This window comes from Macaca thibetana, chromosome 5, assembly GCF_024542745.1.
Source record: "Macaca thibetana thibetana isolate TM-01 chromosome 5, ASM2454274v1, whole genome shotgun sequence".
NCBI lineage: Eukaryota > Metazoa > Chordata > Mammalia > Primates > Cercopithecidae > Macaca > Macaca thibetana.
This window is the reverse complement of record NC_065582.1, coordinates 111,726,234-111,753,899: the sequence shown is the minus strand read 5'-3', so window position 1 is coordinate 111,753,899 and position 27,666 is coordinate 111,726,234.

Sequence of the window (27,666 nt, the reverse complement as noted above, 5' to 3'; positions counted from 1 at the left end):
AGGTTACTGCATCTCCTTTCTTTTTACCATTATGATTGATATATTGGCTCCATTATTAATTCATTCACTGAAATCCAATTAAATGTTCTGAGATGTACCTTTAAGGTTTTTTATTTAATGAGTGTAATAACTTTGGTAACCTTGAGCTATTTCATTTTTGTATAAGACAAATTCAAATTTTACATATATTATGCAGATGCAAACTGAAGGGCCTTTGAGTTACTTTACAAATAGAAATACTAATGTATGACACGAGATGAATTAAAGATTATACTTAACATTTCATGGTATCATTTTTATGAAAATATCTTTGAATCTTGGATGCTATGATCTTTTTAGTGAATAGTTTTATAAATATAAGTAACAACTTTAAAATTATGTAAAAATCGTATTGTTTCCTTTAAGTTAATTAACATGCTTTATAATTGAAAAGAGGTTCAGGTATTTTTATAAATACGGAGATTAGTCTCCTAAGATTCTTGTCAGTTATTCAACACATTCATTTCCGTTGATCCCGCCATGAATTTAAGATAGTTTTTTTTTTTTTTTTCCAAAATAGAGTTATATCTAGCCATATTTTTCAGCTGAAATTTATTGCTGAAATTGCTTCATATTCTTGGATATTTAATTTTAGTTTATGACTCTACATATTTTAAAATACATATAACTTTATACATGGTATGTAATCTAATATTAAAGAATACTTATGCAAATTAACCACAGATAATATTAACTGAAGTGAGAGAAGAATAGTTGGTCAGCAAAATGGAAATAACTATTTTACTACCTTGTAGGAACATTTAATGAATGAAGGAGATGGTAAAAATAAATCAAATATTTGAATTGGATTTACTTTAATTCAATGTGGACAGCAAGCTCTGGGATTGACTATAGTGCTTTCTGTATTGATTTCTAATTTATATTGTTTTAATATATCTCAAATAGGCCAACAATAGTTATATGCGTTAGACAGACAGGTAGAATTTTAATGCTTAAAAACTCTGTGATGAGACAAGTCTCTCTGATAAGTCATACTAATTTTCTTTCATCTGAGCTCTCTGGTTCTAAAGATAAAATATGACAAAGAGTGTATGGAGAAGCTAGCTTTTCCCATCAGTTTTCAGGAAAGAAGAATAGTCTACGTATCTCAAAAATGCCAGTATGTTCTCTCTGAGCCCAGAAGGTGAGAGAGATAAAACATTGTGAACTAATGGGTTTGGGGCTTTCCTCATATGAGAAGTTTGGAGATGTTGGAAGGTAGAGGAAGGACATTTTAAATAACTGATTTAGACTGTTTTATTTTCAAAAGCGTCAGAAAATATTATTTGCCTACATTAAATATTGAAGTCCAGTGGAGGGTTGAAATACCTGCCTCCCTAACTCCCTCAAGTTACTTACTTGGTACTGCCATTAAGACGAGGCTATGGTTTTCAGATTTTCAGATTGGATTGTCACCTCTTTTAGCCTTTAAGAATTGATTCATTGTATTAGTCTATTCTCATGCTACTAAAAAAGATATACCCAAGACTGGATAATTTATAAAGAAAAAGAGGTTTAATGGACTCACAGTCCCACATGGCTGGGGAGCCTTCACAATCATGGTGGAAGGTGAAGTAGGAGAAAAGTCACATCTTACATGGTGACAGACAAGAGAGTGTGTGCAGGGGAACTGTCCTTTGTAAACCATCAGACCGCTTGAGACTTACTCACTACCACAAGAACAGCACGGGAAAAACCCTCCCAATGATTCAGCGACTTTCCACCAGGTCCCTCCCACACACATGGGGATCATGGGAACTACAATTCAAGATGACATTTGGGTGTAGACACAGTCAAATCATATCATTCATGTTACTCAGAATTACAATATTCTGATTTTAAAATGAAAATGTACATTACCACATTGATAACAAGGTCTGTACATTTCTAATACTTTAAATATTAGCTTAAATTTATTAGGACACTCCCTTCTCAACATTCAGATACTTGGAAAATAAGTTGCTATTAAAAGATTGCTTAATGAATGAGAAATCAAGAAAAAGAAATCGGGTTGTTTTGCAAACCCTTTCTGTGTGCCGAGTATAATGACTTCTTTTTATTCAAAAAATAATACATTAAATACCTTATGTTTTCAACAAATTAGAAAATTATTTCATTTATTTAAGGTTAGTTTACTGTGAGATGTTGTTTTGTCTACTTTGTTGCTATGCCTCAGTTTTTGTTTGCCAATTAATTACCATTGCTAGTTACCAAATACTCTAGGTGCACAATTTAGGTGTAACTTTGTTGAGATGATATACTAGCCTACTAGATTTATGCTTACACATACACATACACACACTTGGAAACACACATATATTATGCTTTTAATTTGGTCAACATTAGATTACCTCAAAGTTACATTGCTTATCAAAAGTTTAATCAAACATGTCAAAAAGTTCAGTTTAAAATAGTAACTGAGTCCACTGGGAAGGGATTTGAGTGAGTAAAAAAAAACTCCAAGAAAGAATGTACCCAATTTCAAGGCTGCCTCAAGTCCGAATACAAATAGACTTATTCATGATCCATTCCTTGTGGACTTTCTAATTGACAATCAGAATGTCTACTGCAGAAGTAAAGTGGAAACCTAATTTCATATACTAATAATATTAATAACAGGCTGCGCACATTGGCTCATGCCTGTAATCCCAGCACTTTGGGAGGCCGAGGAGGGTGTATCACCTGAGCTCAGGAGTTCCAGCCCATCTTAACCAACATGGTGAAATCCTATCTCTACTAAAAATGCAAAAATGACTTGAGCATGGTGGTGCTTGCCTGTAATCCCAGCTATGTGGGAGGCAGGAGACTCACTTGAGCGCGGGAGGTGGAGGTTGCAGTGGGCAGAGATTGCACCATTGCACTCCAACCTGGCCAATAGAATGAAACTCCGTCTCAAAATAGTAAGAATAACGATAATAATGATATTAATAACAACAGTTGCTATTATTTAGTATTTACTATCTAGTCTTATGAGTTTTTTATAGCATTATAAATAATTTTAACAGTAGACTTACAAAAGCAGATAATAATATTGCCATTTAAAGATCTGGGTGGTTATGTGGTTCTCAAGTTTGTTTTTCAGGTAAACATTGGGAGCAGTTTTTACATTTAAACCTGTCTGACTCCAAAGTCTGTAGAATTTTGTTTTAAACACAGCATTTTTGAGAGGATTCCTAACTAAGAACAATATAAATACCAGAAAGTTTATGAAGAAAACTTAAAACTTCATGAAATAGATCACATGTATAAAGTTTCTGCAGGCAAGATACAGCTGTAATTCAGGGGCAGTATTAGTGTTGATAATGAAAGCATTTCCAGGATGGCATAGGGAGGCATTTTAGTAGTGTCCAAGGAGGAGCTGAATGGAGATATCCAGAAACTCCTAGCTGCTATCTGAGGAGATAGCATGTGGATTGTGCTGCCAGTTTACCAGGGACTTTCACCATTGTTTTGACTCAGTGCTGAGGTCAAAGTGACTCAGGTGCTGAGGGCTGTAGGACAGAAACCACACCATGACTTTCCAGTGAAATTATTGCTGATGCTTCAGGAATTGGCAGTTTTGCTGAGAGCCAAGATAGATCTGAGTAAATAGCAAAAAACAATTGATTTCTAACACTCAAAAAGCAAATGCTTAACAGTTTACAGGCCAAAATCTCTGTGACCTGAAAAGTGATACTGTGGAAAGTGACAGCTTGAGAGAACGGAGAAGTCAACAACAGCTATAGAGGAGCAAAAGTTTCTGAGGCAGATCTGCAAGCTCCCTGGCTGCCGTCATCAATCATACTCATGTAAGTCTCTTACTCTCAGCTACAACTCTGGGCAGGGCAGTTGGCAGGTGGGGAGGAAAGTATTTTAGAAAGATGGAAATTAACTAAAAAGCACATTTAAAATGCAACAGAAAAATCTCAACCATAAAGAGATTGGTATATGGTTTATTGGCAAATTTAATTTTCCAGTAGGTAAATAATTTGTTAGCCGTTATAGAAAAACTAAAGAGCTACATTTTCTTGGTTGATTCAAGTGTATAACTGCAATGTAACTCCATAGGTATTATTCAAATCAGAAAAAAATATTTAAAATATTACTCCTATTTGAGTCTACGCTGATATGGAAAAGTATAAGATGTGTGCTTCCTAACGAAAAGAATAAGTGAGGGGAAGAAAAGTTTATTTTTTCTTTTGCTATAGACTTTCCACTGGGTGCTTTATATATGCTTTTCATGTGTTAGAGCACTGCACTGTCCCTTCAACATTTTTTCTTTCCAATTTTGTGCTCACAAACACTTGTTAGGTTTTTGAAGAGGCCAAAACACTAAAGTTCAAATAAATTAAGAAATTTTATTACATTTGTATATTATTATCTGTAAGTAACTCTCACATACACACATGCAAATATCTTTCATAAACATTGCTGTGTTCTCATTGTTTTATTAACTTCATTTTTAGCTATTACATGTATTTGGATCAATAGAAATATTCTTGATTTTTTTAATAGTCCCACTTAAGATCAGAATATAATACCAGAATAATGATCACCGCAATACTATTTATACTGCGTTGTAGTCTAGTTGTCCTTAAGAGGAATTGTGCTTTTTTTTTTTTCTTTTTTTTTTTTTTTTTTTTTTTTTTTTCCTTTTTGTGGAGAACGGGGTCTCACTATATTACCCAGGCAGGTCTCGAACTCCTGGGCTCAAGCTATCCTCCCGCCTCTGCCTCCCTGAGAGCTGGGATTACAGGCGTGAGCCACCGCGCCCGGCCGTCTAGTTGTCTTTAATAGGTTTCCAAAAATCCGATGAATGAGTTAAAAGCTATGAACACATTTTCACCTCATAGCGTTACCTCTTTTAAAAGTAACAGTTTCAAAAGATCTTTACTAACGTTGGTTATTTAGATTTTTCAAATGTGATTAACTTAGTAGGCAATGACATAGTATATGTCAGGTGTGTTTATTTTCTTTTATTAAATTATATTTTTGCTTATCTCCCTATTATAGGATTATTGAATTTTTAAGAAAATATGCTTGGACTGTTTATATGAGCAATGTATTTTCTTTACATTGTATTAATTATTATACATTATTTACATTGTTCTCCATTTGCAATTTTAATTAAAATTTTTACATAATTCAGACTGTGAATATTTTCTACATACACAATTAATATTTTTTTTTATTTTTTTATTATTATACTTTATGTTCTAGGGTACATGTGCACAAAGTGCAGGTTTGTTACGTATGTATACATGTGCCATTTGGTGTGCTTTTGTCATTTACATTAGTTGTATCTCCTAATGCTATTCTCCATGGTATGGTCTTGCCAAGTTTTTAATACCTTGAGTGAGAACATGCGGTGTTTGGTTTTCTGTTCTTGCGACAGATAAATCCATTTTTGGCTGCACATATTCCAGACCAGTCTGTCATGTGAAAGTATTTTAGTGCTACATGATTCTTTATAATTTTTATCTGAGTACTGGGATTATCTAGTTCAACCATGTCAGTACACAATTAAGCACACATATTTTTATATTTAATATTTTATAGCTTATTCTTACATTATGGTCTATTCTTTAGATAAAGTTATAGTAATAGAAACACACACACACACATATATATGCAGTGCATGGGAAGGCATTTAATCACTTATTTTCAAAGTTGCTACACCTATTCAAACACTCCATTGTGAGTTGTTACTGATAACAAATATTTTATGTTCTCTTAAGTTAAATTCCTAAATTAACAATGCATTTTTTGTGTGTCTTGTTCTGTTTATTCACGTCTTAATACTACATTTTTATTTTGGTTAAACTTAATATTTAGTATATCAGAGAAATTTTCCAAAAATCATTCTTATTTGTTCAAACTAGATAGCTGTTCTACCTTCCTCTCAACATGAACTGTGGAAAGATTTTGGAGAATTTTAGGAATAAAATCCTCTGTGGTTTAGGTTAGAGAACACTGAATCCCAGTTAGCCATCTTCGTATTATGTGGCCTTCTCATTCAAGGATATGATATATCTCTCCATTTATTCAAATCTTCTTTTATATCACTTATAAACTTTTACAGCATGTTTATAGAGGTCATGTTTCTTGGTCATGTTCCTTGTTAAATTTATCCTGAGACACTTTCTATTTCCTGTAGCCAACTGTTTTTTATCACTTACTGTTGAGATTATCTCTGCTAGAGGGCGTTCAGAACTGGCATTCCCTATCATTAGTCTTGTGGCCAGCCACACCATTGGATCAATTCTTACATTAACTTCACTAGACTTGAGATCTCCATTTCTAAATATCTATCATTCTAGAAATTGTATTAGTTCATTGTCAGGCTGCTATAAAGATACTAGCTGAGACTGGGTAATTTAAACAAAAGAATTTTAATTAACTCACAGTTCTGCATGGCTAGAGGGGCCTCAGGAAACTTACAATCATGACAGAAGGTAAAAGAGAAGGAGGCAGCTTCTTCACAAGGTGGCAGAAGAGAGGAACAAAATAAAATCAAAACAAAACAAATCTAATGATCAGTAGACCATAAAAGAAAGATGATATAAAATACAGCCAAACTTATTTAAAAAGAAAAATGATTTTAATATTATTGTAGTTTTGAGAATCACGTTCTCAGCTGGATACTTCTCTTTGTGGAAAACAATCTAATGTGGCATTATTTTCGATCCCATCTCAATTTATGAAAACCCTGCACTTCAAGACACACCTTAAATATCTTCTCCATTAAGTCTTCTCTACTGAGCCTTCTCAAGATCTTTCACAAAACATCTTTAACTTTGCTTTGGTGATATTAATACATAGAGAATCTATACACAGTATTTTTTATTTTAGATATTTCTGATACGGTTTGGCTCTGTGTCCCCACCCAAATCTCATTTTAAATTGTAATCTCCATGTATTAAGGGAGAAACCTGGTGGAAGGTGATTGGATCATGGGGACAGTTTTCCCCATGCTGTTCTCAGAATAGCGAGTGAGTTCTCTCAAGACCTGGTTGTTTGATAAGTGTCTGCTACTTCCTCCTTCTCTCTCTCTCTCTCTTTCTCTCCCTCCTGCCACATTGTGAAGAAGGCACCTTCTTGCCTTTTACCTTCCACCATGATTGTAAGTTTCCTGAGAACTTCCCAGCCATGCAGAGCTGAGTTAATATAAACTTCTTTGTTTAAGTTATGCAGTCCTAGGAAGTATCTTTATAGCAATGTGAAAATGAACTAATACAATTTCTATATACAAATTTTCTTTTTTAGATGGCAAGATAATGGATCACTCAATAAATGAACAAACAGTTGAATGGCTTTATTGTTAATAAAGAATATATTACCTTCATATAATATCACTGACCATACAGCAACTATCTTCTTGGCAGAGAATGCTACAAAGAGAGACACTTTACTATGGTAGAGGTTGTAGGTAAGTTCTATAAAACATCTTTTGAAGAAAATATTCATTATATAAATTTTCCTTTAAGGAAATATTCAAGTTGGGCTGGGCATGGTGGTTCATGCCTTTAATCTCAGCACTTTGGGAGTCCAAGGTGGGCAGATTACCAGAGGTCAGGAGTTCAAGACCAGCCTGACCAACATGGTGAAACCTTGTCTCTACTAAAAATACAAAAAAAAAAAAGAAAAAAAATAGCTGGATGTGGTGATGGGCACTTGTAATCCCAGCTACTCGGAAGGCTCAGGCCGGAGAATCACTTGAACCCAGGAAGCGGAGGTAACAGTGAACTGAGACAAGGTCACACCATTGCACTCTAGCCTGGGTGACAAGAGTGAGATTCCGTCTGAAAGAAAAAAAGAAAGACAATACTCAACTTGTACTAGTTTAATAATAGCTACTACTGTTTGTATTACATATTTTTCTAAATATTTGCACATGATTATTTACTTAATGCTCATAACAAAAAAAAAGCTAGATTTTTTTTTTATTGCTCCAATTTTACAGACTTAGGGACTGAAAGAAGTTTTCCATAATTTGTATAGCCACACAGCTTCTAAAAATCAAAACATGAATTAGAACACAGATATTCTAGTTCCACAATTTGTGTTTTTAAACACCAAGTTTTAATATATTGCTTCCAAATATCTTAATGCAACCACAAGATACTGTGTATTTCCCTATCTGCATAGTCTCATTTGTTATAAACTGACCTTTAAAATGTCAATTATATTGTTAACACTTCTTCAAATGTCTTCATCTGTTTTATGCTAATAAATCTTCGACTTCTGAATCTGTGATATTAGTAGGATTTGTGTTTTTCTTCATCTCTGACTAGATTTTTTAATGTTTTTGGGAGACATTATTTCAAACAAAAATAAAAATCTCTAAATACACTACTATATAGTATACTACAAGAAACTGCTCTGCACCCTTTTCCCAGATCCAAACAGTTTGCATTTTATTTCAAATGGTTTACTCTATCAACTCTCTGCTTTTATGTAATTTGATAGTAAATTATATATTTTGTTTATTTACACATAAATATTTCAGTGAGCATTTCTGAAGAACAAAAACATCCTTTTTTTTCATGACCAACATAAAATTATCAAAATCAGGAAATTTATGACTGTTTATAATACTTTTTCTGATCTCCTATCTCTACTCAAATTTAATTATTTTCACTAAATATCCTTTGTGAGAAATAAATTTACAGCAACACTGATCTATGTTTTTGATCGACACTAGTCTAAGTAACAGAAAAAATATGAAACTGTACTAAGACATTGTATATTAACTCATAGCTTGTAGCAATAGCTCAAACTATTGACTAATTAGATGTATGTGACATCCCTTTTCAGATTCTTTCAAATTGTATTCTAAATTTTGTACAATTTATTCTACTAGGAACGTTGGCAAAAGTAACAAGGTATTAAAAATCAATCTGCTTATGAGCAATATTTTATTTTTGATAATAATTTTTCCCAGTAATATTTTTAGGTACTACTTACTAGGAGAAATGACATTATTTAAAAGAATTTTGAAACTATTTGTGAGTGATGCTTTATTTTTAATTTAAAGTTAATAATTCTAGCCAAATTTCTTATTTTTCTTTGTCATAAGAAACCAATCTGGTAAGCACATATATAAAAATAAATCTGAAAAATATGTTTCGTTGCAGAAGCAAATATATTATTTGTAATCAAAATTTGAAAAACATAATTAAACTAATTTTATGTAATTTTAATATAAATATTGCATTACATAAAATTATATATTAGATATGCTATTTATATTATAACATAATTATATAAATAAATATATATTATGAGGTATTATATTACTTTATCTTGGAGGCTTCAATGAATCTGTTTGCCATAAAATAGTGTTTTCTATTTTTATCATAATAACCTTTATATTCTACATCTTTCTATAGGCCCAAACACTGTTTGCTGAGCGCAAATTTAACTTAGATGGCAAAGATCCTAGAGTTATTTCATGTATATAATTAATTGTCAGGCTAAGACCCAGGCAAAAAGGATTAAGGATTTAAAGTAGTTCAATTAGGTACATTTGTATTTGTAAATATTCATTGATATCAAATAAAATCAAGTATACTTTTAATCTGAAAGAAAATATAAATAAGTTAGTGAGCATCAAAATCATAATAAAAAATAGTGTATACTTTTATAATATTTCAGTTACATTAAAAATTACCAACTAACATTGATGATAATTTTGTAATTTTATGGTCTTAATTCTTAAATTCATGTTTGGACAAATGAAAGTACAAAATACTAATACTCTGAAAGTATAACACAATGCTTTTCCAAAAGATGTTACATGAGAGATTTATAAAAGATTCTTGAAAAATATTTATTCTTACATACAAATGACTCATAATTGGGCAGATATACTGATATATATACATTTGCGTAAAATTTTTTAGCTTTTGAAACTATATAATATCTCTAAAAAATTCAAAATACTTGAAATGGTTTCATTACAGTGACATTGGTATTCTTTAATTTAGAATCTCTTTAGTTAGTGCAACCTTTAACTTCTCATGTTTGGTAATCTTTGAAAAAAAGTTTTTACTGTACAACACAAAAATTTCAATTCAATAAAATCTTAGCATGAATTCCAACAGTGTTTGAAATGATCCAGTTCTGTACGTTTTACAAAAGGCCAACCTCTAAAAAATTTTACTCACTTGCCTTAAAAATTACAAGATATTTGTATTTATTATAGTCCACTGTAATACAATATCAAGCACTTCTAATTTCTTATGATGTTGTGAAAATTATTTATTTAAAAAAGGAGAGGATGTTCCACATACTCTACATATCCTGTCAGAGGTGTATGGTTTTGTCACCTTTTTTCTGGAAGTGTGTTTAGCAACATAAATACAGGGATAATAACTTAATGACATTAAGTGAGTTTTCACCTTACACTTTAAAAAAGCTGCCCAAGTTACATATAATAAGCGTATATAAATTATAATGAAAATCATTAGAAATTAATTTATTAAATAATAATAAACTTTCTCTTTTCTTACATTTCAATGATTCAGGAAATTTTGATATTGTATAAACAAGATCACAAAAATAAGAAAGTAGAGGAGCAAAACATTTCATGATTGCCTATATAAAATGACAGATAGGTAACTAATGCCAATCTGTTTTCTAGAATCCAAGACCCTCAATAATGTGTTTATTTTGTCAACTGTAAGCTTAAATTTAATAATACGTTGCTTAAAAATACTTAAAAACATACAAATCTACACAGAAGTATTAGCTTGGAAGCGTACTATTTTTATGATATTTGAAAAGTTATTTGGTTTTTCTATACCTCAGTTTTCTGCTCTGTGAATAGAGAAATAATTGATATCTTCAATTGTTGTTCTTAAGGTTAAATAAGAAACTTTTAGACAGATGATAGAAATAATGATGATAAAAATAGATCTTAAAAAGTGTTAGATAATGCCTTGTATATAGGAGGTGTTCAATAAATTTTAGATAAAATAATGAAGTTAGGCCAGGCAGATGGCTCATGCCTATAATCTCAGCACTTTGGGAGGCTGAGGCCAGCAAATCACTTGAGGCCAGGAGTGCCAGATCAGCCTGGCCAACATGGTGAAACCCTGCCTCTGCTAAAAATTAGCCGGGTATGGTACTGCACAACTGTAACCCAGCTACTCCGCTGGCTGAGGCAGGAGAATCGCTTGAACCCGGGAGGCGGAGGTTGCAGTGAGCAGAGATCCCGTCCTTCCCTACAGCGTGGGCGACAGAGCAAGAGTCTGTCAAGAAAAAAGAAAAAAAAAAGTTATGAAGATGACTCATATTCTTTTTGATTAATAATTTAGAAGTCTTCTTTTCAGACTTCTTATACTTGTAATCCCAGAACTTTGGGAACCCGAGGCGTGTGGATCACCTGAGGTCAGGAGTTCAAGACCATTCTGGCCAACATGGTGAAATCCTGTCTCTACCAAAAATATAAAAATTAGCTGGGCGTGGCAGCACAACCCTGTAGTCCCAGCTACTCGGGAGGCTGAGGCAGGAGAATCGCTGGAACCCAGGAGGCAGAGGTTGAAGCGAGCCGAGATCATGCCATTGCACTACAGCCTGGAGACAGCGAGACTCCGTATCGGGGGAAAAAAAAAAAAAAAAAGAAAAAAGACTTCTCATGTGCTCCCATAGGTAAGACAATACTATTCCAAAAAATTGTTAAATATAAACCTATTATTCTCCTAAAGAATCAAAAGATGTTCTGCTTAACCAAAAATGCATTTGGGTGTTGAATGCTGATGATATGTTTATGGTAAAGTCAAGTTATATGTTCTTTTACTAATATTAATTTCAATGTTTTACATAATAAAAAATGATTCTAATTAATGTTACTAAATTATGTGGAATTTTGAATAAATGGTTTAGCCAAATTTTTTTTTTTTTTTTTTTTTTTTTTTGGAGATGGAGTCTCTCTCTGTTGCCCAGGCTAGAGTGCATCTCAGCTCACTGCAAGCTCCGCCTCCCGGGTTCACACCATTCTCCTGCCTCAGCCTCCCGAGTAGTTGGGACTACAGGCGCCCGCCACCTCGCCCGGTTATTTTTTTTTATTTATTTATTTTTAGTAGAGACGGGGTTTCACCATGTTAGCCGGGATGGTCTCGATCTCCTGACCTCGTGATCCGCCCACCGCGGCCTCCCAAAGTGCTGGGATTAGGGACGTGATCCACCACGCCCGGCCTTGTCAATTATTTTAATTCTCTTTCAACCTGTTTGTACCCCAAACTGATTTGACAAAACATTAGTAGTATAAAATAAAAGAAGAAAAAAACTTAAAAGTAGTAATTTATCAAATAACCAAGCATTTATAAGAGAGAAAAGAAAGAAGATTGTTAAGATTTCTTTTGCTAAAGGAATAACATCAAACCAAACTCAACAAAATTGTGCATTTCAACTTAGCCCTCATGTACCCACATTTGCATGATTATGATTTAGAATTAAAAAAAAAAAAACTTATCTAAAAGTTTAATTTGCCCAATTCTCTTGTCAATATTTCCTCATATGTCTCAGAAATTCTTTCTCTTAATTTTAGTGACATTATTTCCTTGTAAGTGGATTCTCACGGAAAAGCAACTTTGTTTTTTACCTGTTATTTCATAGGTTTCCAGTTGGAAGCAAGGTTTTCAAATTTGAGTAAGAAGAGTACAAATCCAAACAGACAGCATATTTGTGTGTTGCAAAATATAGCAGTTGTTTTTATAATATTTTATTGCAAATATTGTCTCTAGGATCTGTTAGCAATATATGGATTTTGAAGTACGTGTAGGAAGAGGGCTTGCTCTTGTAATTTAATTAGTGCTTAGATGCAGTGGTTCATTTCTTTCTTTTTTTAACTTTTCTTTTAAATTCAGGGGTACAGGCGCAGGCTTATTACATAGATAAATGTGTGTCATGGGGTTGGTTGTACAGATTATTTTATCATCCTATTAAGCCCAGTACCCATTAGTTATTTTTCCTGATCCTCTCCTTTCTCCCACCCTCTACTGTCTGGTAGACCCCAGTGTGTGTTGTTCCCTTCTAGGTGGCCACGTGTTCTCATCATTTAGCTCTAACTTATAAGTGAGAACATGCAGTATTTACTTTTCCATCCCTGCATTAGTTTGCTAAGAATAATGGCCTCTATCCCCACCCATGTCTCTGCAAAGGATACAATCTGTTTTTTTTTTTTTTTTTTTTTTTTTTTTTTAAGCTGCATAGTATTCCATGGTGTATACGTACCACATTATTTTTTCATCTTGTCTATCATTGATGGACATTTAGGTTGATTCCATGTCCTTGGTATTGGAAGTAGTGCTGCAATGAACATACTCAGTCACGTATTTTTAAAATACTATTATTTGTATTTCTTTAACTAGAGACCCAGTAATGAGATTGCTGGATCAAATGGTACTTCTGTCCTTAGGTCTTTGAGAAATTGCCACACTGTCTTGCACAATGGTTGAATTAATTTACACTCTCAGCAACAGTGTGTAAATGTCCTTTTATCCACAACCTCGCAAGAATCTGATATTTTTTGATTTTTTAATTATAGCCATTCTGACTGGTGTGAGATGGTATCTCATTGTGGTTCTGATTTGGATTTCTCTAATGATTAGTGATGTTGAGCTTTTTTATATGATTATTGGCTGCATGTACGTCTTCTTTTGAGAAATGTCTGTTTATGTCTTTTGCTTGTTTCTTGACAGGATTATTTTTTTCTTATACATTTATTTAAGTTCCTTGTAGACTCTGGATGTTAAATCTCTATCAGATACACAGTTTGCAAAAATTTTCTCCCATTCTGTAGATTATCTGCTTACTCTGTTGATAGTTTACTTTGCTCTTTGGTTTAATCAGATTTCATTGGTCAATTTTTGCTTTTGTTGCAATTGCTTCTGGCACTTTTATCTTAAACTCTTTGCCCGTGCCTATGACCTTACTGCTTAGATTATCTTCCAGTATTGTTATAGTTTTGGGTTTTACAATTAAGTATTTAATTCATCTTGAGTTAATTTTTGTATATGGTTTATGGAAGGGATCTAGTTTTCGTTTCTGCACATGGCTAGCCAGGTATCTCAGCATGATTTATTGAATAGGGATTTCTTTCTCCATTGCTTGCTTTTGTTAGGTTTGTTGAAGATCAGATGGTTGTAGATGTGTGGCCTTATTTCTAGGCTCTCTATTATTTTCCATTGGTCTACTTGTCTGTTTTTGTACCAGTGTCATTCTGTTTTAGTAACTGTAGCCCCATAGCATAGTTTAAATCAGGTAGTGTGATGCCTCCAGCTTTGTTCTTTTTGCTTAGGATTGCCTTGGCTGTTTGGGCTGTATGAATTTTAAAACTGTTTATTCTAGTTCTGTGAAGAATCTCAATGGTAGTTTAATGGGTATAGCATTGAGCCTATAAATTGCTTTGGGCAGTCTGGCCATTTTCACAATATTGATTCTTCCTATCCATGAGCATAAAATGTTTTACCATTTTTTGGTGTGTGTAATCTCTGATTTCTTTCAGCAGCGATTTGTAATTCTCATAGAAGAAATCTTTCACCTCCCTGGTTAACTGTTTTCTTAGGTATTTTATTCTTTTTGTGAGAATTGTGAATGGGGTTGCCTTCCTGATTTGGTCCTTGTTTTGGCTATTGCTGGTGTATAGGAATTCTAGTAATTTTTACACATTGATTTTGTATCCTGCAGGTTTGCTGAAGTTTATCAGCTGGAGGGACTCTTGGGCCAAGACTATGGGGTTTTCTATAGAATGATGTCATCTACAAATAGAGATAGTTTGACTTCCTCTCTTCCTCTTTGGATGTCCTTTATTTCTTTCTCTTGGCTTACTGTCTTGGCCAGGACTTCCAATACTATTCTGAATAGGAGTGGTGAGAGAGGGCATCTGGTCTTGTGCTGGTTTTCAAAGGGAATGTTTCTGGCTTTTTCCCATTCAATATGATGTTGGCTATGAGTTTGTCACTTATGACTCATTATTTTCAGGTATGTTCCTTCACTATCTTGTTTACTGAGAGTTTTTAACATGAATTGATGTTGAATTTTAACAAAAGCCTTTTCAGATGCAGTGATTTCAAGCAAGGATGGCATCATTCTCCTGAAGGTTATATAGAAAAAAAATGGAAACCTATTTTTTATATTTTAATTACACAGGTATGCGAATAAAATGTCAGGATCAGGGTTTGGAAAAATAATCCTTTTACAACAAAAGGGATATTTCTATATAAAGAATTGTCTCTCTTAAAATGACAAACGCTCTCCTATTGAGAAACACCAATACACAATAGACTTTTTAAGTTTAACAATATTGAATCAAGCAAATGACAGTGGCTAGAAGAAAACATAAAACATCTCCACGGAGATGTTATACATGAAAAACCGTCATACTATTAGAAACAATGGGAAAAAATTGGAAGTTCTCTGTGAACGTAGATATAATATGTTGTGGAACTGCTTGGAAAGTAAAATAAAAGAAAGTCGAAGGCCCATGACTTGTTCTACAATTCAATTTTTCCCCTGCAGAGCAGGGATATCAAGTGACCCTGTAGACTGTAAAACTTTACAAACTATGATTCCTTAATAATGTGCATTAGAGAAAAGAATGCTGATATTTAGAATAGAAAAACTTTATTATTTGAAAGGTTATCTGAAGTAATGTAGTTTACATTTAGAAGTCTTACATTTAAAAAAATGGATTTTTGACACTTTTTTGGATGATGATCAAGTCTATTTAAGGCCTTGCTGCATCCCTCAGACTCATAGAATTTTACTGTTGAAATTTCCCAGAAAGAAAACAACCTCTTAGTTCTCTTACACCTAAAGCAAGAAGAAATGTATTAGCTTTAACAGTTATAGTAGAGAATACAAGTAGAGTGAGAACATAGATGTAATTAATCAAGGGCTTTTAGGTGGGTTATCTCGGAGTTTCCTACGTTTTCCTTATCTGTCACTACTGCATAGTCACTTATGGATTCAGATTTGTGCAGTCTTGCAGAGAACAAACTGATAAGGATCTTGAACCAAATCTCTTGTTGGAAAACATGATGATCTATTTACCGACTTGGTGAATTTTTTTTTTTTTAATCGGGACACTTTTGAAGTTTTGTAAAACTTGAAACTGACATTCTGACATTCAAGTAAACCAGTGTCTCTCAGCCACCAAGATAGTTTAACACTGTAATGGGGTTGCTTTTCTAATCAGTGAATAACATATCAGGACTGACTAGGTTTGCTCATAACTTACACCTTAGAAAATATCAGAAAAGGATAACATTCCTTTTAATCTTGGAGAGTAAGAAGAAATAGAAGTTGGGCTTGTTTGCATCAAAATAAAGTCAAGGAATGTTAAACTAGTTAGGAAGTTTCAGAGATAAAAGACAATAGGTAACATTTATCTTCCATTTATTTTACAAGACAAAATCCATTTGTCTATGAAGCTTCATCTCTGTAAAAGGTATGTTACCTAGTGATAATGTTTAAGAAAGGTGACATGTAAAATTCCCTTTTAAGGACAAGTTGAGAAATAAAGAACATTTTGATTACTCCTACTTCAATATTAAGGGAGAAATGTATTTTTATAAACCAATATAGTTGATTTTATGGGCAAAACTTATTTCTAATAAAGGAACATTAGCTTTTAATTTATAGTGCTGACTTAAATTTTGCACTTAAAATGATTTATTTGATTTTTCATTCTTAACTTATAAGGACAGCATATTATTTTTATAACATGATACATCACTCATTTTAATGACTGAATAAAGAAATTTAATGACCTTTCTAATGGAGAAGTCACTCTGTTTTTCTGATGCCATAATGGTGGCAAGTGGGATTTAGTGTGTTAAAGACAAGCATATGATTCCAATAATTAATCCTTCCACCATTTTGTCCCTAATTTTGGATTAAACTATCATACATTGGAACAGAATTTCAAACAGTTTTTCTAACACTGCACAAAACACACAACTGAATGCTGTGTAGGAATTTAAGTGCTTTTGCAGGTTAAAACCTCATGCTAAAGATACAGATGAGGGAAAGAATGCATCAAAAAATTAAAAACAAAAATAAAAAATGTTTTCTTTTCTATTGCTTCCTAGAAATCATATGTGTACATTTTCTTCATATTTTGAGGTGAATTTTAACAAGTAAAACTTTTTTTTTCCTTGTTCATAATATTTGTCTCAACCATAATTGTTTATTGAAAAGACATATATCTATAGTAAGTTCTGGTTAAGTGAGAGGGCCTTACAAAGAATGTTCTTTGTAGCCCACGGATTATATCTACAGTAACAAAATTTCACTCTCAAAATAAATTTCAAAAAACCACTGAGGTACAAATACAACAAAAGTCAAATTTACAAGAGCACTAAAAATCAAAGCAGTACACTTGGTGGTATACAAGATGCTATTTTGCTCAGGAAATGCGAATCCATACCTGTTTCCAGTATTTCTCAATGGATTTTACATTTCAGGTCTCAACATTAATCACTAATCTTCCACTTGAAAATTCTAAACTTATTGAGAGACAAAAGTATAGAACAAGTATTGATAAAAGTAATAGCTTTAGAATTGACAAATGAGGACTGGAGAATTTGGCTTACATGTAATTATGACCACAATATACTACTTAATAACTCTGTCAATATTAGAATGATTCCTTCCACATTCATGCTTGCCCCTTGCAAGGTGTAGAGTCTGCCACTTTTAATTTTCATTGTGGTCGAAGAGCACACATCATTGCCTGATTTCTATGGCAACACAAATAGGATGCAAGAAGTGCCCACTATAAACAACTAGCTAGAAAGACATTTGTTATGGTTATAAGGGAGACCCTAATTGTAAAAAATTGACAATGCCATATTGGGTCATAGAGTAAAATACAGTAATTTGTATAAAATATTTATTGCATTTTAATTATGGACCAGCCTCCGTGTTATGTGCTAGAAAAGCAACAATAAACCAGACAAATACCTACACTCATCCAGTTTATTTTCTAATGATGCAATGATTATCAAATAAGAGAAATAGAAAATCTGAGCATAGCAACTGGCAAACAGAAAAACTTGAGATTTCATATGGATACATGATCTCATCAAGTAGAAGTTGAAATTTTTGCTGAAATAAAAGATCTTTTTGAGAAAATAATCTTTGAGTTAAAGTATTTAAGAAAGATTTTAAGCACCGTTGATATTTGAGACTATCAACTACAAAGGCTCTGAAGAGGGAGCAAGTATGCTTCTAGAAATTAGGAGGAGGCAACTGTCCATGGAATAATGTGAAAGAATAGAATAGCAGAAGATGAGGTCAGATAAACAATGGAAACTAAAGTATGCAGGAGTTAGAGGATAACAATAACTTTAATTTGTTTTTCTCAGTAAGAAGGAAAGCAACTAAAGAGTTGTGAGCATGAGAGCAATATGATCTAGCTTACATTTTAATAAAATCAATATAACTGCTTTTATGACAATAGACTAAGGAAGACTAAGGGTGGAATCAGGAAGACAATTAGAAGCCAATTGAAAAGTTATGACCGATATATTGATGACTTTGAACAGAATAGTAGCAATAGAGATAATGAAAAGTTAATATATTCTGCTTTCGAGTCCAACAGAACTAATTGAAATATATTTGTTACTGAAAGAAAAGAGAAAGCTTTATATTCATATATATATATATGAATATGTACGTATATATTTAAACTGAATGAGGAAGTTGCCATAGAGCAGGATGCAGGAAGAGCAGACATAGTTGGAGCTTACTGGAGGATAAAATAACTTTATCAGACACTGTTGTATGTTTTACATACACTGTTGTATGTTTTTAAGTATATCAGAAAATTAAGTTTTGTAAGCATACTAGACACTCATTGAAAAATGTCAAGTAGTCAGTTGACTATGTAAGTCTAGATTCCAAGACAGATGCCTGGCCTAGAAATATAAGTTTAGGGATTATCAGTACACTACATGCTTATAAGTTATCAAATGACATAATTTAAGGAATAACTTAAGCAATTTATGGAATTTCTACAGATGTAAAGGTTGAGAGATCAAGAGCAGAAATCTCGGACTCTCTATTGTTAATAGAATTTACAGATGAAAACCACCCTGCAAAGAAGACTGAGAAAAAGCAACCAGAGAAAAAAAAAAAAAGTGATGCAAATGCAGTCTTGGAAACCAAACATAGAAAGCATTTTGTAAGAGAGTATTATGTTATGTTCAGTGCAGCTGATATTTTAAGCAGGATTTGAACTTCCCTACTAGATTTTGCAAATGAAGATATTTGTTATGTGCAGTTTGGGAGAGCGGTGATGGTTACAAAAACAAAAGCCTGATTTAGGTAAGTTAAAAGTAAACAAGAACAAGGTAAATCTCTAAGTCTGGTACATACTCAAAACAACGGAGACTTCCCCTTACAATTTCCACTGCCACATTAACTAATAAAATGTTAGTAAAAATTAAATAAATAATAAAGGAAGGATACTACTGAGATAGAAGAGGTAATCAAATGTACAGAGACTTAACTAGAAGCAGATATACTTAGTGAATTTGAACACAGGTAAATAGAAAATATAGACTAAATGTGATATTTCTCCAGAGAGAAGAAAAAGTATGAAATAGTAGCAAGTAGCAAAAAAGAAAAGCGAGGCACAATGAAATATCTGTCATGTGTATAATTGGCATTCCATATGGAAAGAAGACAGGGTAGAAATAATTTATGAAGAGATAGAGCTAATAGTTTTCAAAAACTTTTAAAAGATATTAGCTTGCAGATTCAAATTCTGTAATCTCTAAACAGGAGGGATACTAAGGAAAGAAAATAAAGGATGAGAGAGGGAGAGAGAGAGAGAAAGGAAGGAAGAAAGGAAGAAAAGAAGAAAGGAAGAAAGGAAGGAAGGAGGGAGGAAGGAAGGGAGGGAGGAAGGAAGGAAGGAAGGAAGGAAGGAAGGAAGGAAGGAAGGAAGGAAGGAAGGAAGGAAAGAGAGAGAGAAAGAAAGAGAAAGAAAAAGAAAGAAAGAAAGAAAGAAAGAAAGAAAGAAAGAAAGAAAGAAAGAAAGAAAGAAAGAAAGAAAGAAAGAAAGAAAGAAAGAAAGAAAGAAAGAAAGAAAGAAAAAGAAAGAAAGAAAGAAAGAAAGAAAGAAAGAGAAAGAGAGGGAAGGAGGGAGGAAGGAAGGAAAGAAGACAGGAAGGGAAGAAAAAGAAGAAACAGGAAGGAAGGAAGGAAGGGAGGAAGGAAGGAAGGAAGGAAGGAAGGAAGGAAGGAAGGAAGGAAGGAAGGAAATAATAAAATAGTCAAATCCAAAACTAAATACAAAGAGAAAACTCTTAAAAAAACAGTCAAGGAAATTTTTGAATAAAGTAAGACACACATAAAGAACATATACTCTGTTATTTCATTTACATAAAGTTCAAGTATAGATGAAATTGTGGCTTTTGAATTCAATAATGTCCACCGTTTGGGTAATAGAGCAATAGGACAGATCTCAACAGGAGTTTCTAGAATACATGTTCTGGGTTGCATTTCTGGTTGTAGTTGGTGATTATATACTTTATGAAGATTGATTTAGCTCCAAATTTATGTTTTATGTACTTATACATACTTATGTTTTGCTTCAACAAATTTTGTAAGACATGTTTATCAGTAGGCAGGGGATAGCAAGTAGTAATATTAAGTTTCTCACTCTTTTCCTTATAACTCTCCTATCTTGTATTTTGCTGCCCTGGGAGGACCTGATAATCTCAATATACACATTTGGGATAGTACTTCAAGTGCTGCACGTAAGATCAGATTAAAAAAAAAATTGGAGTTTCTACCAGTTTATCTGGTAGATGCAGCATGTAGGACTAGATGTGTTTGGCATTCCAAACAGGATGAAAAATTTGTGGACGTATCAAGCAATAGATAATACCTTTTAGAATTCAAGCAGGAAGAGTAGCCCATGGATCATCCATCTTGTAAAAAGCATACTGACAACTGTAGTGATGGTAATGAATGATCTAAACTTGTATATACAATAACAACTTTTGACAAATAAAAACATAGATGTAGTAGGCAGAATTCTAAGATGTCCTGTTGATATTCCTGTCCGCCGGTATACATGCTTTGTATAACCACCTCCACTTGAGTATCAGTAGGCACTGTGAATTTGAAGGGATATTCACTCCTCTCTTGATTAGGTTGCATTATTTGATCAAGGTAATATGATCAACATCTTTATAATTGTGATATATAAGCCTCAGTCATATCACAGCAAGAAGGTATTCTCTTTCTGGCCTTGAAAATATAAGCCCCCATGTTACGAAAAAATCTATGAATGGAGTCATGTAGCAAAGAATGAGGAAAGTCCTTGAACAACAGCTGGCAAGAAAATGTAGCCTTCAATACTACAACCATAAGAAACAAAATTTTCCATACATTTACTGAGCTTAGGAGAAGACCTCAAAATTCAGATGAAATTACAGCCTCAGCCAACATCTTGCTTTCAGACTGGCAAGAACCTGGGAACAGAGTTAAATAACCAAACTTTGGACCCACAAACACTGTGAGGTAATAAATCTTTCTTTTATGCCATTGAGCTTGTGGTAATTTGTTATTCACCAGAATAATATAAGTGAAGTATATGAAATTATTAATTTAAATGTGTTCTTGCATAAGTTCTCATGCAAATAAAATATTAACATCAGATATGCTGTGAAAGATGAAGTTTTATGAAAAATCTCAGTTCATCAATTTGGCTTATTACTAACATTTTAAAGTTTTTTTTTTTTTTTCTTTTGCAACTTAACTTCACCATACCATAGTGGTGTAAAAAGAAAAAAAACTCTTTATGGACATATTACCATATACAGTATTAATAATGGACATCTTACTATATGCAGCTATTTATAATAGTCAACAACTTATATGAGATGGACATGCATAAAATCTTTTTGCAATAGACAAAATTCATTCAGTGAGTTGTAGTCTTACAAAATAAGCTTTGGTGAGTTTGAATTAAATGAAATAAATGGCAGTTGCAGAAAACACAAAATGATAAAAATATCAAATAGAAACACCACTAGAATCCATGAAGAAGCAGAAGACTTGCATTAGAAAAGGGCCACGAGAGTAAGTAAAGAACAGAATAGGAAGATAAAATATGGATAAAGTGCTAAATAATGAAAGCATTAGGTCATGAGTAGATCAATTTACTACAGTTACTATTGAGACATCAGATCTATTTTGTATAACTAGAGCCTCTATAATACCTTGAACATTGTTCAAAATTCAAGTTTTCAAAAATTATATTTAAAGTTTCTTCAACATTTCTCATGCAGTCATTCAATAAATCCTTGGTATTTGTCATGTGTATAATTGGCATTCCATATGGAAAGAAGACACGATAGAAATAATATATGAAGAGATAGAGCTAATAGCTTTCAAAAACTTTTAAATGATATTAGCTTGCAGATTCAAATTCTGTAATCCCTAAACAGGAGGGATACAAAGGAAAGAAAATAAAGGATGATAAAGGATGAAAGAGAGAGAGAGAGAGAGGGGGAGAGAGAGAAAGAAAGAGAGGGAGAGAGAGAGAGACAGAAAGAAAGAAAGAAAGAAAGAAAGAAAGAAAGAAAGAAAGAAAGAAAGAAAGAAAGAAAGAAAGAAAGAAAGAAAGAAAGAAAGAAAGAAAGAAAGAAAGAAAGAAAGAAAGAAAGAAAGAAAGAAAGAAAAAAAGAAAGAAAGAAAGCAAGAAAGAGAAAAAGAAAGAAGGAAAGAGAGGGATGGAATGGAATTTGCTACTTGTAATCTGATATAATGCAACTATAACAAACAAAAAATAGGACTGCAAGGGAAAAGGACAAAGTATGTGGTCAAACAATTAATATGAGAAGAAACACAATAAATACTAATTACAAAATTTAATCTTCCTTGTTATAAATACAAATTTAACCAAGCATGCAAGTGTTTACAATTTTTCAAATTAGCAAAGATATAAAATAATATAACATTATATTTGAGTAGGTATATGATTAGGTGGGCATTTTCACAGTACTTTGGATAATAAATTAACAGGGTAATAATTCCACATTTTTCAAAAATTAGCCGGGCGTGGTGGTGCATGCCTGTAGTCCCATCCACTCAGGAGGCAGAGGCAGGAGAATTGTTTGAACCTGGGAGGCAGAGGTTGGCAGTGAGCTGAGATCGTGCCCCATTGCACTCCAACCTGGGCAACAGAGCGAGACTCCGTTTCAAAAAAAAAAAAAAAAAAAAAATCCACACTTTGAGCTATAAATTGTACATTCATAAATAGACACAATGTCTACACAGTCAAAATCTTCACCGTCAAAATCTTCACAGGTGGTTATACAAAGCATGTATACCGGCAGACAGGAATATCAACAGGACATCTTAGAATTCTGCCTACTACATCTATGTTTTTATTTGTCAAAAGTTGTTATTTTATGTGAAAGTCGGGTATTAATATGGGTAAGTAAAGTACCAGGTATAAGAGTATACTGCGATAGTGATAATTGCATTTATATAACCTGTCTAAATGATTTAAGATCAATTATAATAATATTTAGGAAATACTATCAATAAATACAGCCAAGTAAAGGACTAACAAATTTAGCCGGGCGTGGTGGCTCACGCCTGTAATCCCAGCACTTTGGGAGGCCGAGGCGGGCGGATCACGAGGTCAGGAAATTGAGACCATCCTGGCTAACACGATGAAACCCCGTCTCTACTAAAAATACAAAAAACTAGCCGGGCGAGGTGGTGGCGCCTGTAGTCCCAGCTACTTAGGAGGCTGAGGCAGGAGAATGGCACAAACCCGGGAGGCGGAGCTTGCAGTGAGTAGAGATCGCGCCACTGCACTCCAGCCTGGGTGACAGAGTGAGACTCTGCCTCAAAAATAAATAAATAAATAAATAAATAAATAAATAAATAAATAAATAGATAAATAAATAAATAATAATTTAAAAAAAGGACTGACAAATTCTTGTTATCTGTAAAGATAACAAAAACACTGAAAACACTTGTTAGAATCAAACAACTTTTTCAGATATCTGGGAATTAACCAAAAGTTTACAGCAATTCAAGGATTATTTATTCAAGGAAAATTCCTGAATCTTACTTTTCATAGAAAATCACAAATTATATTTAAAAAAATTATGTCTAATACACAGAAAAAAGGAGTAAATAGAAACTGTCTCTGAAGGAGCCCAGATGTTGAACTTACTAGACAAGGATTTAAATCAGTTGCCTTGATTATGTCCAAAGAAGAAAAATGAATTTTGTCTAAAAATCTAAGGGAACCTATGAGAATGGTGCTTTACCAATAAGAAAATACAATGCGATATAGACATTACAAAAAAAGAACCAGAATGAAGTTCTATGGTTGAAATCTACAATAGGGGCAAGATGTATGAATAGGAACAGCTCTGGTCTGCCGCTCCCAGCAAGACCAACGCACAAGGTGGGTGATTTCTGCATTTTCAACTGAGGGAGTCTCCCTCTGTTGCCCAGCTGGAGTGCATTTTCAAGGTGGGACGGATTAGACAGTGGATGCAGCCCACAGAGGGTAAGTAGAAGCAGGGTTGGGCCTTGCCTCACTGGGGAAGTACAAGGGTTCAGGGAACTCTCTTCCCTGGCCAAAGGAAGCCCTGAGGGACCATGCCATGAGAGATGGTGCTATTAGGCCCAGATACTATACCTTAGCAATGATCTTTGCAACCCACAGACCAGGAGATTCCCTCAGGTGCCTACACCACCAGGGCCCTGGGTTTCAAGCACAAAATGGGGCAGCTGTATGGGCAGATACTGTGCTAGCTGCAAGAGTTTTGTTTGTTTGTTTGTTTGTTTGTTTCCTTTTTTGTTTTCAGACCCCCTGGCACCTGGAATGCCAGGGATACAGAACCATACATTCCCCTGGAAAGGGGGCTAAATCCAGGGAGTCGAGTGGTCTTGCTCAGCAGATCCCAACCCTACGGAGACAGTAAGCTCAGATCCACTGGCTTGAAATTGTGGCTGCCAGCACAGCAGTCTGAAGTTGATCTGAGACATTCGAGCTTGGTAGGGGGAGGGATATCCACCATTACTAGGGCTTGAGTAGGTGGTTTTCCCCTCACAGTGTGAAAAAAGCCTCTGGGAAGTTCGAACTGGGCAGAGCCCACAGCAGCTCAGCAAAGCCACTGCAGTCAGACTTCCTCTCTAAATTCCTCCTCTCTAGGCAGGGAATCTCGGAAAGAAAGGCAACTGCCCCACTCAGGGGCTTTTAGATAAAACTCCCATCTCCCAGGGACAGAGCACCTGGGGAAAGGGGTGGCTGTGGGTGCAGCTTCAGCAGACTTAAACATTCCTGCGTGCTGGCTCTAAAAAGAGCAGCGAATCTCCCAGCAGCGAATCTCCCAGCAGCGGATCTCCCAGCTCCAGCTCTGCTAAGGGATAAACTGCCTCCTCAAGTGGGTCCCTGGCCCCTGTGCCTCCTGATAGGGAGACACCTCCCAGCAGGGGTCGACAGACATCTTGTACAGGAGAACTCCAGCTGGCATCTGGCAAGTGCCCCTCTGGGATGAAGCATCCAGAGGAAAGAACAGGCAGCAATCTTTACTGTTCTGCAGGCTCCGCTGGTGATAACCAGGCAAACAGGGTCTGGAGTTGACCTCCAGAGAACTCCAGCAGACCTGTAGAAGATGGATCTGACTGTTAGAAGGAAAACCAACAAACAGAAAGCAAAAGGATCAACATAAACAAAGAGGACAACCACCCGAAAACTCCACCCGAAGATCCTCAACATCAAAAACCAAAGGTAGATAAATCCATGAATATGAGGCAAAACCAGTACAAAAAGGCTGAACATTCCAAAACGCAGAATGCCTCTTCTCCTCCAAAGAATTACAACCCTATCCCCAGCAAAGGAACAAAACCGGATAGAGAACAAGTTTGACAAATTGACAGAAGCAGGCTTCAGAAAGTGGGTAATAACAAACTCCTCCCAGCTAAAGGAGCATGTTCTAACACAATGTAAGAAAGCTAAGAAGGTTGAAATAAGGTTACAGGAACTGCTAACTATATGAAGAAACTGCATCAACTAACAGGCAAAATATAACGAGCTAACATCATAACTACAGTATCAAATTCACACATAATATTAACCTTCAGTGGAAACAAGCTCAATGCCCCAATTAAAAGACACAGACTGGCAAATTGGATAAAGAGTCAAGACCAATTGATGTGCTGTGTTCAGGAGAACTGAATCTCATGTGCAATGACACACATAGGCTCAAAATAAGGAATGGAGGAAGATTTACAAAGCAGATAGAAAGAAAAAAAAAAAACCAGCAGAGGCTGCAACTGTAGTCTCTGATAAAACAGACTTTAAACAAACAAATATAAAACAAAAACAACAACAAAAACAAAAACAGAAAAACAAAGAGGGACATTACAAAACGGTAAAAGGCTCAATGCAACTATAAGAGCAAGATATCTGAATATATATGCACCCAATACAGGAGCAGTCATATTCAGAAAGCAAGTTCTTAGAGACCTACAAAGAGAGTTAGACTCACGCACAATAATAGTGGAAGATTTTAATATTCCACTGTCAATATTAGACAGAACAATGAGACAGAAAATTAACAAAGACATTCAGGTAAAACTTCTGTAAATTTCAAGTAAAACTTCTTCAGCAAACGTGAATGAATGGATATCATAACAAACAGTCTCATAGACCACAGTACAATAAAATTAGAACTCAGAATTAAGAAACTCACTCAAAATCACACATCTATATGGAAACTGAACAACCTGCTCCTGAATGACAACTGGGTAACCAATAAAATTAAGGCAGAAATAAATAAGTTCTTTGAAACCAATGAGAACAAAAACACAATGTACCAGTATCTCTGGAAAGCAGCTAAAGCAATGTTTACAGGGAAATTTATAGGACTGCATGCCCACAGGAAAAGTGGGAAAGATCTAAAATTGGCACACTAATATCACAATTAAAAGAACTAGGGAAACAAGAGCAAATAAATTCAAAAGCTAGCAGAAGACAAGAAAAAACAATGATCAGGGAAGAACTGAAGGAGCTAGAGACATTAAAAACCTTTCAAAATAACTCAATGGATCCAGGAGCTGGTCTTTAAAGAAGATTAACAAAATAGATAGACAGCTAGCCAGACTAACAAAGAAAAAAAGAGAGAAGAATGAAATACACAATAAAACATAATAAAGGGGATATCAACACTGATCCCACAGAAATACAAACTACCATCAGATAATACTATAAACACCTCTACACAAATAAACTAGAAAATCTAGAAGAAATGGATAAATTCCTGGACACATACACCCTCCCAAGACTAAACCAGGAAGAAGTCAAGTCCCTGAATAGACCAATAACAAGTTCTGAAATTTATGTAGTAATAAATAGCCTACCAAACAAACAAACAAAAAAGCCCAGGAGCAGATGGATTCATAGTCAAATTCTACCAGGGGTACAAAGAGGACCTGGTACCATTCCTTCTGAAACTATTCCAAACAATAGAAAAAGAGGGAATCCTCCTTAACTCATTTGATGAGGCCAGCATCATCTTGATAGCAAAACCTGGCAGAGACACAACATAAAAAAAAATTCAGGCCAATACCCCTGATAAATATTGATGT